A 16,165-nucleotide genomic window follows, 5' to 3' on the forward strand; every position below is an offset into this window, starting at 1 on the left:
ATGCCTTTATGACTCTGGAAGGCTGCCTATGCTTAATGATAAATATTACAGATATAAAAATAACTGTTTATTGATTTATTTTCTGAGCACAGTATTTATCTGTATCACTATTAAAAACTGCTAATACATACTCGACAACCGAATAGCTAAAAAAACAACCAAAAAAAAACAAAAAAACAAAGATGGTCATAAGCCAGCCACTGTGATTGGATGTTTACACATACACACACCTTCATATAAATATACCAACATACCTTTATATAAATGATTCTTTCTCACTGCTCAACTGCTCTGTCCTTCCAGAAACTGGCTTTGATAAGTTGCAGGTGGATTTTTAATTTTGTACGCTGTTGTATCTCTGTGATGATTTGTATCAATCTGAAACGTGTAAAAGCCACTGAAGGAGAATTTGCGAGAACATTTTGATTTTTACTGCCTATACAAAACGGCTGCCTGACAACCCTCTGGTGGTAACATGATTGCGTCTAAATGGCTGAATGGAATTTAGTGCATGTTTACCCTAAGGTGTGCATACATGCCAACAGTCCCTATATGGCCAGTGCCGATTTCCTAGCAAATGTCCCGCATCCCGATGCATAGGAAGAAAATCCCAATATTTATCATGTACTGTTTTTTTCTTTCTCTCTTTAGCGGCTGCTGACCCTTGTGCTCCATGACTGACCAGACCTCAGTTTATTGACATATCCAGTCATACCACCAACCCCCCACCCCCTTCTGGTGTCTTAACAGAACAGTTTCCAATGTTGGCAAGTATGGGTGTTTGAAGAAGATCCAATCAATAATGGTAGAGTGTTTTTTTTTGTTTGTTTGTTTTTAACTTTTTTGGTAGTCTACAACAATTTTAAGCAGCAAGGAGATTTTCCCAGTCTACTCAGGTCCCACATCATTTTGACTCTAGTCAGGTTGGGGGTTATATTTTCTATTACAAAGGAATATATACAAGAAGCTTGGTGGGACAGCACCTTAGTTTTATGGCATGTTTAAAAAGAAATGTGTGTAAATCTGTGCGAATCAAACTGCAAAAGAGGGGACCAGCCGTGGTTCGTCATCCCGACCCCCCACCCCCCCTCAAATACATTGCAAAAAGCATTTATTCAGTTTGGGGAAAAAAGAGGTTAAATTGCTGAAGGGATCATATAAGTAGTTACCTTGTGATGCACATACCATTTTTATTACATAGATTTTCCCCCAGATTGAAAGATTTAGCCTACTCCAATTTTGCAAATTGGTTGTAATTGTATCTATAGTAATCTCTAAATTGGAGTGCACCATTTTTTCCAGCCTAGGGTTTATAAGAATTCCCAAGTATTTTGTTTATCTTTCAAGTATTTAAATTTCCATTTACCAAACAGTGAAGAGGGGCAACATTTTGATAATGGTAGGACTTCTGACAGACCAATTTATCTTGCATACAAATATCACAGAAAATGACTCCACTAAGCTGAGCAACGATGGAACTGACCTTTGGGGGTCAGAGGCGAGTATCAATACCTCATGCGCACAGAGCATTATTTTGTGTTCCTGGGCCCCCATAGAAATGCCCTTTATGGTTTTGCAAGATCCTGTGGCTTCCGCTAAAGGCTCTAAAGCCAGTATAAATAAGAGGGGGAATAAAGGGCAGCCCTGCCTTGTGCCCTCACCCAGTGAGAAAGCGGGGGAGAGCAGTCCATTTGTTAAAACTACTGCAGATGGCTTACCATAAAGCACCTTTATCAGAAAGTGAAAGAGAGGGCCAAATCCAATGGTGTCCAGAGTGTGATGGAGATACCCCCATTCAACCCTGTGAATGCCTTTTTCTGCATCCAAGGACATTACTGCTACTGGGTCATCTTGGCCCCTGACCTCCCGTATCAAATGTGCTAACCTTCGCAGATTGTCTGAAGCATTTCTCCCTGTGACAAAGCTTACTTGGTCTGGTTTAGCCAACATATGTATAATTTTATTTAGTATTATAGCGATAACCTTGATTAAAATTTTATAATCTACATTCAGTAGAGAAATCGGCCTGTAGCTTCAGCATTCCATGATGTCTCTTCCGGGCTTTGGTATTGGTGTTATTATTGCACTATTCATTCTACATTAAGTTTTGGTAATTTAATCAGGGAAAATAAGTTATTATAATCTAGAGTTCCTGCTTTTGATTCTGGTTGATATGATTTATGGTAGTATTCTTTAAAAGGTGCTATCAGTAGACTTGGTGTCTATATGTACCTGTCCAGTCTCATCTCTAATTGCTGGAATATTGGAGTTCATTTCTATATTTTTAAGTTGGCATGCTAGTAGTTTGCTTGCTTTTTCACCTAATTCGTAATGGGTTTATTTTAATTTGTATTGTAATGTAACGGGTAAGTGCTACATGCATGGGTCGTCACTGAATAATAATGAATCAGAGACAGAGCGTGTAGTGTTGGCACGCCACAAGCGCAGATTTAATTAACACAGGTGCTGCCACTACGGTAGCAGCAATGGTAACCCTAGTGTCAGATTTAATAAAGAAAAGAAACAAAACAAAGCTAAAAATAAAAGTTTGCCACACAAGGCGAGCGCTAGTCTCACTAAAAGAGACGTCCCACTCCAGGAACCTACTACACTAAGAAACCCTCTTTATACTGGTTGGGATCAACATCCCCTAAACTAACCTACTGCTGTTGCTCCCAAAGTCCCGGCCTCACAGCGACACCGGGTCTTTACGACAGTCCTGGCTGGGCAGAACCTTCACAGGCTCCGTCTTGCAGTTGAAGGGTTCCGTAGTTATCCTGCGGAGCGGACACCCTCCACCTCGATGTAAACAAAGCGCCCATCTGTGTAGCTTTGCGGTGCAGTCGCCTCAAGCTAAGGACCAGACGATTTCTGAGCTGCATGCAGCCTCCCCGGACACGCCCCCCAGCTAATCCGGACCTCCCAATCAGCTCAGTGCTGGGCGAACCTACCTGCTCAATTGGTTGCCTAGCAACGCGTTTTCCAGCTGCACACATCCGCGCAAGAACCAGCGACAGGGTCCATATTCTGCTTTTTATTATAAATTGGATTCATCTCAGATTTAGCTTTTGTCATTTTATGAAGTTTTTCTGCAGAAGGATTACTTCCATATGCTGTCTCTAATTCCTTAATTACTCTTTCAAGTTTGCGTACCTTTTCTAAATCTTTTTATTTATTTGTAGATGCCATTTTAATCAATTCACCCCTTATATATATGCTTTAAAAGCTTCCCATACCACTGAGTTGTATTGTGTTAAACCTTTGTTAATATTACAAAAATAATTCAATTTCCTTCTGAAGTATGGCAGTTTGAGCCGAGTCCTGTAATACACTAGGATTTAATCGCCATTTCTGATATTGCAATAACTCCTATATCGCATTTACTGACACTCATAACTAGTGTTTTGGAAATTAAAAAAATAGTCAGTTCTAGATAACACTTTTTGCACTGAGGCATAGAATGTATAATCCCTTCCCGTGGGATGTATTAATCGCCATATATCTATCAGGCCGAGCTCTCTACTTAGTTCTGCCAGAGCTTTACAGTTACTGTGATTCTTAGTATTCCCTGGTGTTGATTTATCCAGAAACAAGTCCTGGGTCTGGTTAAAATATCCCCCTAGGATAAGTCTCCCAATTCCAAAATAAGTTTCCCCACATTAGATAAGAACCCTGGGTCCACCACATTCGGCGAATATAAGTTTGCCAGAATTAAATTATGGTTGTTTACTGTTGCCAATAATATCAAGACTCTTCCTTCATTGTCACTTATTTCCTTCTTGATTACCACATTTAATGACTTTGCAAAAAGTATTGATACCCCACATTTCTTAGACTCATATGTATTATGATAGGAGGATGGCTGTCTGAGACTTGTGCATTCACGTGTTTCTGCGACATGCAGATGCAGTGCCATCTCCAGCATGTCCCTGAATTGCCCCGTTCTTTACATATTCTTTGGCTTCCTCTTTTTCTGTTGTGATCTTTAGAATTGCTGGGTACAGAGTAGCATATTTAAAGTTCCATTCTCAGCAAAGTCTCTGTGCTTCATCAAACTGTTGCCTTTTTCTGCAAGCTCCCACGACAGATCCTGAAAGTTCATGATTTTTGTGTCCTTGCCACTGCAAGTTCACCTTCTCCCTGGACATCCGGATTATATTTTCTCTATCTGGAAATCTCAGAAATTGTGGTCTTTGTCCTGCTTGTGGTCTTGATGTTAGTGAGCGATGTGCTCTGTCTATTTCCATATCAGGTTCCCCCTGCATGTCGAAAATGTCTTTCAACATTTTCACTATGAAGGTCGATGTGTTCTTATTTCCCTCCTCTGCTCTCAGGTACACCGATAATCCTTACATTTTGATGTTGACTGCAATTTTCTAAGTCCTGCAACTTGTCCCATAGCCTTTTCTGCTATTTCTCTGCCATTGTGACCGTATTTTCTATAGCTCCATTTTGTCTTCAATACTTGATATGCGGTCCTCCGCATTACCATTCTTAAACACAGGTCAGAATTTTTATTTTGAACAGTTTCCACACTAGTTTTTAGGCAGTGACATCTTCAGCCACCACCTGTGTCATATGCCTGCAAAGAAGCCTGTTCCATCTTTCTGTCAAGATGTCGGCCATGTTTTCCCTTTCCTCCTCTGTTGTCACTGGATAAGGAGCAGAATATTTCATCCTTTTTGGATTAACTTCTTGTTGGGTTTGAAAGTTTTATGCTGTAAATGCCGGGATTATAATGAATTGTGGGTTACAGGACCTTTCCTAACTGGTGTCTGCTCCCTCTGACATCATTACATGAACCCCTGCGTGACAGCTTCTAAAATGGCAAGTAATGTGTGGATTTAACATAAAAAACACAATCAGCAAAGTGCTGCTACAGACGATTCATAATTGGGATACAGATGCAGGTACGTCACTCGAAAATGCTTCACGCTTTCCAAACACTGGCCCAACTTCTTATTTTCTGTTATGAGAGTAATAAATGAAAACCAGTACAGTGAGATTTTCTTTGTATAGCACCCCTTTTTCCACATTTATTTTTTGAAGAGTTTATTTAAGCTAAATTTGAGTTTTCACTGTGTGTACAGCTAAAAAATATGGCAAGCCAAATTATAATTTAGAGATCTCTCAAATTAATTTCATAGATATCTCTAAATATTTCAAGATATCTCTAAATGATTTCCAGATATCTAAATATTTTAAGATATCTCAAAATAATTTTAAGATACCTAAAATACATTTAGAGATATCAATTATCCGATCTTTGATCAACCGTATTGTCTAATCAACCGAACACACCTGTAATCACAAGATTAATTACGTGTGGTGTATTATGCACGCAGCTTCTGCTGCTAAAACGCCTGTGAGATTTAGCTGCCAAAAAAAGTACCAGCAGACTGAGGCAAATGAAAGCTACAGGATTATTCAGACCAGCAAAACCTTAGATGGAGCATTGTGTGATTTAAATTGTTGCAGTTAAGCACATTAAAACAGTCACCTCGTTCTTTATTTTTCTTCTATTTCGTCAGTAAGGGCTGGAGATCCTGTCTGTTATTGAGCAGCTAAGAAAGATTAATGCTTACTTTTGGAGCTTGAATATTAACTAAATAAAAACATAACATTACAGAAATGCACTTGCATTGTATGCTTTCTGGAATTCAGGTGGATAATAATGTCAATTGTTTGGACAAAAAAATAAATAAAAAATCTTGCCCTGGCCCTTCAGTTATTTCTTTTTGAAGTTGCTTATTTTTATGTCAAAACACAGTATTTTCTTCTGGGCTTGATTTTCAAGTACTGCAGTTGAGCAGGGGTGACTGCAGACTTTTTCAAAGGGGTTATACTTGGGCTTGCCTAGCACAGACATGTGTGATGTTCTATTAACTCAGCAGCGTGTGTGGTTAAGGTATTTGAACAGTATGAAAGGGCCTTCTCCAAATGAGGCCTACAATGCCAGGAAAGACTGATAGCGCAGTGTTGTGTTGGAAGACTCAGACTTCATGTGGCGTTTAGGTGTTAAGAAAAAAGGGCATGTTGGGTAGCTGACAACTCCAAACAGAGCCTGTTCTGTGCTCAATGTATGCACCTGTTGCTTGCAGACAATGGTGCACTGAGTACTGGGGAGCATTTCATTGGACATTGTCCTCGCTCACAGAGGCTGCTAATCTCTTGCCAAGGGAGGGTGTAACAGAATGTAAAATACCTGCTGTGTCTCGTAGACCGACTTTAGGTGTGAGGGGGTCTGTTAAACAGGAAATGCAATGGAAGTAGAGGAAAGAAGGTGTTACTCTTTTGGTAACCTCTAAATCTGGTCAAAATTGTTAATGGAATGGACCAAAATGCCTACTGTATAAACAGGTGATGCTTAAGTGGGTTATGCATGCCAATGTGCACAATTTATTGCACATATATCTATTGGCCAGGGGGTAAGTGTGTACAATTAATAATGTCTCAATGTACTGTATTCCACATGCTGTATATTGTGCAACACCCCCAAATGAATAGGCACATATATTATGTAAGCAACTAAAAAAATACGACATCAAAATATGACATCAGGTTCGACAGCATTTTAGGCTGGGGAAATTCTCAGCAGTTGTCACCACAAACCACTCTGCTCATAAACGATGGTTCTATTTCTCAAGCCTATATAAGCTGCTGAACGTGAGACGTCAGTCGTCAAGGTATAGAACCACATCTCTCCGTACAGCCACATGCCACAACAAGTGATTGCTTTACACAGGACAAAGACACAAGGTGCCACACATTATGAATGAATATTAGAACCTTGTCTCTTTATTATACACCTTTAATCAAGTAGATAAACATTAGGCTGATGACTTCATTGGTGCTGTGGGTATGACAGTCCTGTGGTAGTATTTATTATTTAACTTGTTAGAGGGGCACGATCCTGTGTTGTCTATTACATTTTTAAAAACTCTATTACTAACTGCATCGACCTGTTCTAGTACAAAGAAACAAAACCCTAGCAGCCCTTTGGAGTCAGATTATTCTCTTTAATCTCGCTGAGCGGTACCAAAACTTTTATGGCATGGTCTGCAATGATACTTAGCCAAGAAAGCATTAAGAAAAAAAAAGAAATGAAAAGAAACTGTTCACAATCTGAAGCAATCAACCAGGAGTATGTAAAAGTACATAAGTGCTCTAAAACCCGCCCCCTCCCTTGCATATACAGTAGAACCTCAGAGTTCCGAAATGGTAAGAAATAGCAAACGCAAACGTGTTACACTTTTAATTGAAAGAAAACATTGAAAATATGTTTTTTTAACTTGACAGCGGTATCATCCTCAGCAATGGGAAGATAAAAATCCAGCAATTTGCAAAGGGGGTGAAAGGCAGCGGAGCAGTAAAAACAAGTAACTAACCAAAGATTTCAGTGCTTATAAAAGGTGGAGGACTGACAGTACTGGGGCAACCTTCATTGAGCTATCCTACCCCAAACATTTCCTGAATAAATAAATAACCTATTTAGGAATGTAGTGGGTCATGTCTCTCTTCTCAACACTTAGCCCAATGGTATCTGAAATATTAACACCAGGGTCATATTAAAATAATGTGCCTGTTCACGATGAATAATGTTGTTTAAGGGAATCAATGGAAAACCATTTGATTGTTCATACATTTGAATTAACATCACGTACTATAACATATTGCCAAGTTAAAGGTTAAACTGTAACTTATCCAGAATAATATCCTACAAACCTTTGAAAACCAGATTAAGTTAATAAATATATATGCAGTCAAAAATGTTTAGCAAATAATACAAGGATAGTTAATTTGGATGTCATTTTCTAACAAGATGATATGAAAAACACATTCATATTAAATTGAAAGTTTTACTTGCACACTGTTGAAGCACTTTGTAATTCCCATTTTATGCATTAGCAGGGCTGGAAATTAACTCCGGCCATGCAGCAACTGCTGTGGGTGCCCTTCTCAGTTGCCACAATGCCCCTCAAAATGTATGTCTAGTCACAGCCATTATGGCCGGAGTGCCTTTCAGCTACAGTACAATAACTAGAGACATCTGTATTAGGAAGTGTTTGGATCCAAACAATAACATGATGACTTTTTGTGTGGTTAAGACGCATCAAGGGGAAAAAAAATAACAACAAACTCTACTCTTTCAAGCAGATTGATTTCACCGTGCGAATAATGCCATCTCAGAAAAGCGTCCAGAAAAAAAGTAGAAAGTTTTACAAATCTGCAAAAATATGTGCACAACTTGATCATTTTTTTCAGGTCTGTAGTTTAGAAATGTTTACAATAAGTAATTTTTTTTCTGGTTTAAAAATTTTTTTTTGCTGTAACTAACTTGAATATGTTTCAATTTACCGTTATCCCATTATTTTAATTTCCTTATTTTTACCACACCAAAATGGTAGGAAATACTATAATACATTGTTTTACAGTGTTTATTATCATCATTTGTCCATCTTATTATAAAGACATGTTTTTATTTATTCAGTTCATCCATAGATGAAACACAGCAACTCAGCATTTTGTATGTTACACACAGGAACGAGATTTCTGAGTTTAGTTTGTTAAACTGAGTAGAATATATGCTATTAAAATTGAACAATAATGGTCCCACGGATTAGCGATAAAAGCCAATGCCTGGCTTCAGCACACAGGCTTGAATCTGCTAAGAAATAAATCTAGGCTACTGGTTGACAAAAAAACAAAACAAAAAACCCCAGCATTTTCTGAATAAATAAATAGTTATTACTAAGTTCAACTGTATTGTTTCTTTCTGTGGCCAATAATTAGCTTTATATATGAATCTCAGCAAAATTACATCCTAAAGTTTGGCCTTGACTTTAGTTTAATGGCCTTGGTGTCCTCTAAAAATTTATTGAACTGAAGGCCATTTTGGCCTTGCTCTTTTTATTACCAATTTAAAGCCCTGCATTAGCCATAGTCCTGCTTTTAAAAATGAAACTAAATTTAACTATGTTATTTTTTCCCCATAAAATCTTATCCGTCACCACATTTTGTTACCTGTCTGAAAAAGAAACCACTACAGTTACAAGTTACTGAAAAATTTAATCAGATTACAGTAAAGAGTTAATGCATAACTCCCCAACACTGGTTTTGACCCACATGTAATTTTGACACACAGAAAAAATCCATAAGGTAACATGACTAAATATCCTAAACAGGAAGTAGCATATCCCATGTTATCCCCTGTGTCATGTTTTTTTTTTCTTTACTATAAACATCAACAAATATCTCTGTTTTGTTGAGACTTCACATATTTCATTTAGAAGGTAATGCTAGCTGTTTTGAAATGCATGTCTTACTTTAAAATACTTAAAAAAAAAAAAAAAAAAAAATTTAATTACTAGATGTCTGCCAGAATGTGGCATTGTGATGTGAGTGCTCTGCTGACAGACGTACAGTGTTCTAACTGTGAGCCAGTAAAGTGTATACAATTTCCTAATTCCCTCTACTGGAGATCAGCCAGCACTGTTGGTGGTTCATATTTCCAAAAGTACGTATAATGTATTTAATAATGTCACAGATAGGACAGAGCATCCATAAATGTCAGGTCATAAATAACAAGCTACAGAAAGCTGTTTTTCCTGTATTTCAGACTATAACAATAGTAATAAAAACAAACAAAAAATGTCTTTCCACTTCTATTTGCATTCTTTAATTTGAAATACAAGGTCAGGTCAGGCCACATAAGAACAGTGAAGACTATATACACAAGAGTCCATAATAAGTCAATATCATAAAATAGTATTTACAGAGTAGAGATATATAACCTTAAGCAGTTTGCTATAGTCAATGTTTGTTCAGAGATTCTGAGGACAAAACATTTAAAAGAGTTCTACTTCCTTTTGGAAATGTCACCTAATGCTTCTCACCTTAAGCCATCACTGTCAAGTAGGGTGTAAAGTGAAATTTTTTAAGTTACATAAGGCCTACATACAAAAATTGAAATAAAAATACTTATCTTTTTTAATTCTATTGACAATTTTAAAAATACAAGTAGCATGCTATGAAGCAGCACCATAACTCCTGAAAAAATACAAGACTATGATTTACATGAGCCATGTTTACTGTGACAATTTATACTAAATTATGGAGGAATTTATACTAAAATATGGATGTCACGCATCCAACTGCATTTAATGCATTGCTTTAAGAACCTTACCATGAATTAAAGCAATGCTTAAAAAAAAGATTGACAACTTTAGATATTACAGAAATGTTTCAATTATACTTACCTAATTGTGTAAATTACAACAGATTAAAGCATTCTACTTGTCATTGGCTATGTTTACAACACCCAGAATGCAACATTATTTCACTAGATTTTGGAAATGTGTGTTCCAAGCATGGAACACCTGGAGGAGGGTAAGCCAGTGCCAGTTTGGTGCAATTTACATCTTTCCATGGGTAAAAATGCATCAAATTCAAGGGACAAATTAAAGGATCACCATCTTACTGAGACAAAAGTACACTTCCTTAGCACCTGTAATCCAGTTGCAAGTCTTGTGTTAAGTATTACTTATTACACAACTTCATAACAAACAACGTAGAGCCAATAAAACTCAATATAAAAAAAGAAAAAAAGATAAAAGGCATCAGTGCTTCCCCATGACTATCAGAAGTACATTATTAGGAATTTTACAACATACTTCTCTTAATAACCTCAAAACAGGTTAATCTATTTTTACTGTATGTTCTTGTGGCAATGTGCCCCGACCCTGTGTGCATTTCTGTGCGTTTATGTGTTGTATGGTGCGTGTGTTAATGTTGGTGTATAGTCATTGGTACACGGGATATAAACGGGTCTGTGTTTCACGTGTATTTAAAATGTAGATTTGTATTTAGGCACAAGGATGGCACGAATCACTTCACGTGCAGATAAAATGTGTATAATATGCGAGCACGAGGTTGCACGTAATTCATTTACGTGCTGGGATTCAAGTGAATAATTAATTAGTAATTGAATCCCAGCACAACAGTATATATAGAGACACGTAGCACTCACTCGGGGTTTTTAGGTGTTCGACAGTGGAGAACGGGTGAGAGAGAGGAGTAAAAAACCAAAGTAAAAACGTAAATAATAAGTGTTTATAGACTCACCGTGTTTGTTTGTGTGTCTGTCCGTGCACCGTTTGTAGTGTTAGTTCGTTTTTTTTGTCTGTTTATTTTGGCGTAGAGTGCCGTGTCCTGTGTTTTGTCTGTTCAAACCTTTTATTTTCTGTTCTGTTTATTAAATGCTTCATCAAACCCCAAATCTCTGTTGTTTATTTTCTGCTTCTGGTCTGACGCCACCCACACCGGCCGTCTTTGTGACACGTGGTGTCCTGCGTGAGATCTACAGCGCCTCCAGGACTCAGACCAGAGCAGGAACCGCATTTTTTTGGGAAAAAAAAAAAAAAAAGATTACAAAAAAATATATATAAATAAATAAAATGGGTTGGAAGGAGGATAAAGAGGTGAAGGACAAAGAGGAGGAGTGCCGCCTAAGGGCCAGACATTCACGGCGATTTAACAAGCCATCGCTGGGGTGCCTCCTCTGCGACCAGGATCATCTGTTTGCCAACTGTCCCTTCCGCAGTTATGAGGAGGAGCCTGAGCGTCCACAGCCCAAGCGGGAGGATCCTGAGCGTCCACAGCCCAAGCGGGAGGAGCCTGAGCGTCCACAGCCCAAGCGGGAGGAGTCCGAGCGTCCTACCCCTGAGTGGGAGGAGCCCGAGCGTCCTACCCCTGAGTGGGAGGAGCCCGAGCGTCCTACCCCTGAGTGGGAGGAGCCCGAACGTCCTACGCCTGAGTGGGGGGAGTCGGTGCGTCCACAGCCCAAGAGGGGGGAGTCGGTGCGTCCACAGCCCAAAAGGGAGGAGTCGGTGCGTCCACAGCCCAAAAGGGAGGAGTTGGTGCGTCCACAGCCCAAAAGGGAGGAGTCGGGGCATCCACAGCCCAAAAGGGAGGAGTCGGGGCGTCCACAGCCCAAAGAGGGGGAAGTCAGTGCTTCCACAGCCCTAGGACCCAAGCTGCCAGCAGAGGAAGAATGCCTGCTGTCCCCGTGTCCACCAGTAGAGGAAGAATGCCTGCTGTCCCCGTGTCCACAAGCAGAGGAAGAATGCCTGCTGTCCCCGTGTCCACCAGCAGAGGAAGAATGCCTGCTGTCCCCGTGTCCACCAGCAGAGGAAGAATGCCTGCTGTCCCCGTGTCCACCAGCAGAGGAAGAATGCCTGCTGTCCCCGTGTCCACAAGCAGAGGAAGAATGCCTGCTGTCCCCGTGTCCACCAGCAGAGGAAGAATGCCTGCTGTCCCCGTGTCCACCAGCAGAGGAAGAATGCCTGCTGGGTTCCCATCCACCAGCAGAGTGTGAACGTCTGCTGGTATCACTTCCCCCACCATCACCACCCGGAGGAGAGGAACAGGAGCTGCCTCTGCCTCCACCACAGTCCCCTGCAAGAGCGGGAGAGCTGCACCAGTCCCCTGCAAGAGAGGCAGAGCCACACCAGTCCCCTGCAACAGTAGGAGACTACACGCTGCTCCCACCTTCACCGGCAGGAGTAGAGCAGCCGGAGCTGCCTCTGCCTCCGCCACCTTCACCGGCAGGAGCAGAGCAGCAGGAGCTGCCTCTGCCTCCGCCACCGCCCGGAGCAGAGGAGCAGGAGCTGCCTCTGCCTCTGCCACTTCCAGGAGCAGAGCAGCAGGAGCTGCCTCTGCCTCCGCCACCTCCACCAGCAGAGGGTGAATACCTGCTGGTTCCACCTTCATTGTTGCGGGAGGACTGCTTGCCCCTCCCACCTCCACCAGCAGAGGGTGCATACCTGCTGGTTCCGCCTTCACCACTGTGGGAGGACTGCTGGCCCCTCCCACCTCCACCAGCAGAGGGTGAATACCTGCTGGTTCCGACACCACTAGGAGCAGAGCAGCAGGAGCTGCCTCTGCCTCTGCCACCGCCCAGAGCAGAGGAGCAGGAGCTGCCTCTGCCTCCGCCACTTCCAGGAGCAGAGGAGCAGGAGCTGCCTCTGCCTCCGCCACCTCCAGGAGCAGAGGAGTAGGAGCTGCCTCTGCCTCTACCTCCGCCACTGCCAGGAGCAGAACAGCAGGAGCTGCCTCTGCTTCCCGTACCTCCACCACAGGGAGTACGGTGGCCGGAGCCCCAGAAAGGAGAGCTACCGGCTACAAAGACAGGGGGAGAGGTCAGGAGACCACTTTCCCCAGCAGCAATTTCGCTGCAGGAGTGGACCCGCATGCTGTCAGCCGTGCCACTACTGGCAGGGGTGCTGACAGCATTGCCAGCCATGGGCCCACTGAAGCCTCCCTTCCCAGCCCGAGACTTTGTTATGGACTGCTGGGTTTTTAAGGGGGGAGGTGGCCGTTGAGGCCATGTGTGCTGCGCACAAGGGGGGGTATATGTGGCAATGTGCCCCGACCCTGTGTGCATTTCTGTGCGTTTATGTGTTGTACGGTGCGTGTGTTAATGTTGGTGTATAGTCATTGGTACACGGGATATAAACAGGTCTTTGTTTCACGTGTATTTAAAATGTAGATTTGGACTAGTTTTCATTGGTAAATTCAAAATGAAATGCGATGTTGTGGCCAGAGAGGGCATTTTTGTGCACGATTTATAAACAATGAGGAAGAACAAAGTGTATCAACTGAGCGCCTTTTCGTTTCATTGTACCTTCTTTTCTAAAGGCTACCGGCACCTTGACCGTGTCGAATAACTGTTTGGTCACCTTGAGTCGTATGTATTTCCATATATACCCTGAAATGTTTCGTTCAAAGTCTTTTTAAGAATCTTTTGTATTTGTATTTTTGCCCTTCCCCAATTTGGTTATGCCCAATCGTAGCATTTTACTGAACAATAGGATCTCATGACAGATCGTACACATTGTATGTTCTATTATGGTTTATTATAAGGTTTACTATTGCTTTGAGGCGAATACTCTGGAAATACTTATATCAATTCTAACATAACACTGACATAGTTGATTCGCACAAGACTTAAAAGACACAGAATGCCTCAGTTTGAAATTTTACAGAAGGGCCTCATGTCCTGTAAAGAAATCTGAGGACCTCTGAGAAAATTATCTGGCATAAAAAATGCACAATTCGCACGGGACTAAATGTCACCGATGCCACCTGTTTATGTGGTGATTTTTAGTCCTGTGCGAATCGGGCTTCCGTTGTGAATAGACCTTAAAGTTGAGATATACAGACCTCCAGGCAGTCACTGAAAAAAACATTGAAATGTCAGCAACAAGCAGAACTCTCCATGTAGCTTAGTCAGTAAAACCCTAGCTTCAGTTCTATTTGCACGGGACTTAAAAACAGGGGGTCCTCAGAGTTTGTCAAAAACAGACAATGTCCAGTAATCTCCCAGATGTGGACTGGTTTTCTTCGGTACATTTTTTTTATTTTTTTAAATTTAGTCGTTGCCAATTATTTTTATTATTTTCTCCCAATTTGGAATGGCCATTTACTGACTCGGGAGGGCGAAGACGAACACACACTGTCCTCCGAAGCGTGTGCCGTCAGTCGACTGGTTTTTTTCACACTGCGGTCTCGCCATGCAGCCACCCAAGAGCTACAGCATCAGAGGACAACGCAGCTCTCGGGCAGCTTACAGGCAAACCCGCAGGTGCCCGGCCAGACTACAGGGGTCGCTGGTACGAGGTGAGCCGAGGACACCCTGGCCGACCTAACACCCGCTCCTCCCAAGTCAGCTCAGGGGTGGTAGCGGTGAGCTCAGCTAAAAAAATTTAAAAAAATTGGACACTACTAAATTGGGGAGAAAATAACAAAAAACTAATTGGCAACTACTAAATTAAATAAATAAATAAATAAATAAATAAATAGATAAAAAGAAATTGCAGAACTTCTTGAAGATCAAAGCACTTTGCAGCACAAGTTGAGACCGAGACGATCATCTTTTAAATGTTATTCTTTTTTGAATATCAGTATCTTGTCCACATCGAATAAATGTTTGTTCACATCCAAACATACTTTGAGATGCATCACTGAAAGCATCCATTTTTATAACTTGTATTTTCACTCTCTTCTACAAAAAGCATTGAGGCGAATCACCTGGAAATACTGATATTAATTGTAACATAACACTGAAATGGTCGATTTGCACAGGAGTAAAAAGACACATGACGACTGAGTTCGAAATTTTACAGGAGGTCGCGATGCCCTGTAAAACAAGCGGAGGACCGCTGGAAAAATGATCTGTGGTAAAAAAAAAAAAAAATGGACGATTAGTCCTGTGCGAATAGTACTTTATGGTACTTTAGATCATAGCATTGAAACATTTCTAGAAAGTAAAATTAGAATCTTTCTGTAAAACATTATGGTTTTTATTTTCCGAATCTCTACCTCCCTTTAACTCACAACCCAATGCATTATGGTACATTTTACCTGTCTCGGGGACCATTCTTTCCTTTAAGAGAAGCAGGACTACACTTACCAGAATGCATTGGGTTGTGAGTTGAAAAGCCTGAACTGACCCAAACTGTCCTGCTGAACACGGAGCCATATGGTCACCTTAACGATCCTTGTATTATTTGCTAAACATTTTTGACTGCATATATATTTATTATAAACCTATTATTATCATTATTATTATTATTATTATTATTATTATTATTATTATTATTATTATTATTATTATTATTTAGTCATTTAGCAGGCGCTTTTATCCAACTAGGGGATAATAATAATAATAATAATAATAATAATAATAATAATAATAATAATAATAATAATAATAATGATGAAGAGGTCTCGAAACCTGTATGCTTATTTTTTTCCTATTTGGTCAAAGAAGCTTGTCAATAATTGCTTGGTACAGCCTTCAGTTAGTAGAAAGTTGCGTGAGGTTACACCACAAACAGGATTTGCACTGCTGAAGTCTTGTAAGCATAAAGTACAACTTCCAGACATGTTTCCATGCAAAAACAAATAGTTTTTGGTGAATTGTACAGCTTTTTAGCGTGAGGGGTGATTTACCCATCCGTTAAAGTCCAATGTTTCAGATGCGCACTTACTATATGACTGTGGAGAGAGAGTATTGACTTTCTAAGCTTCACGGAAACCCGGCCAATGTTTTGTGTCAATTTACAGCACCACCTGACAGTAAAAATGTCAACGCCCCAGTGAG

The sequence above is a fragment of the Acipenser ruthenus genome, chromosome 3 (assembly GCF_902713425.1).
Source record: "Acipenser ruthenus chromosome 3, fAciRut3.2 maternal haplotype, whole genome shotgun sequence".
Classification (NCBI taxonomy): Eukaryota; Metazoa; Chordata; class Actinopteri; order Acipenseriformes; family Acipenseridae; genus Acipenser; species Acipenser ruthenus.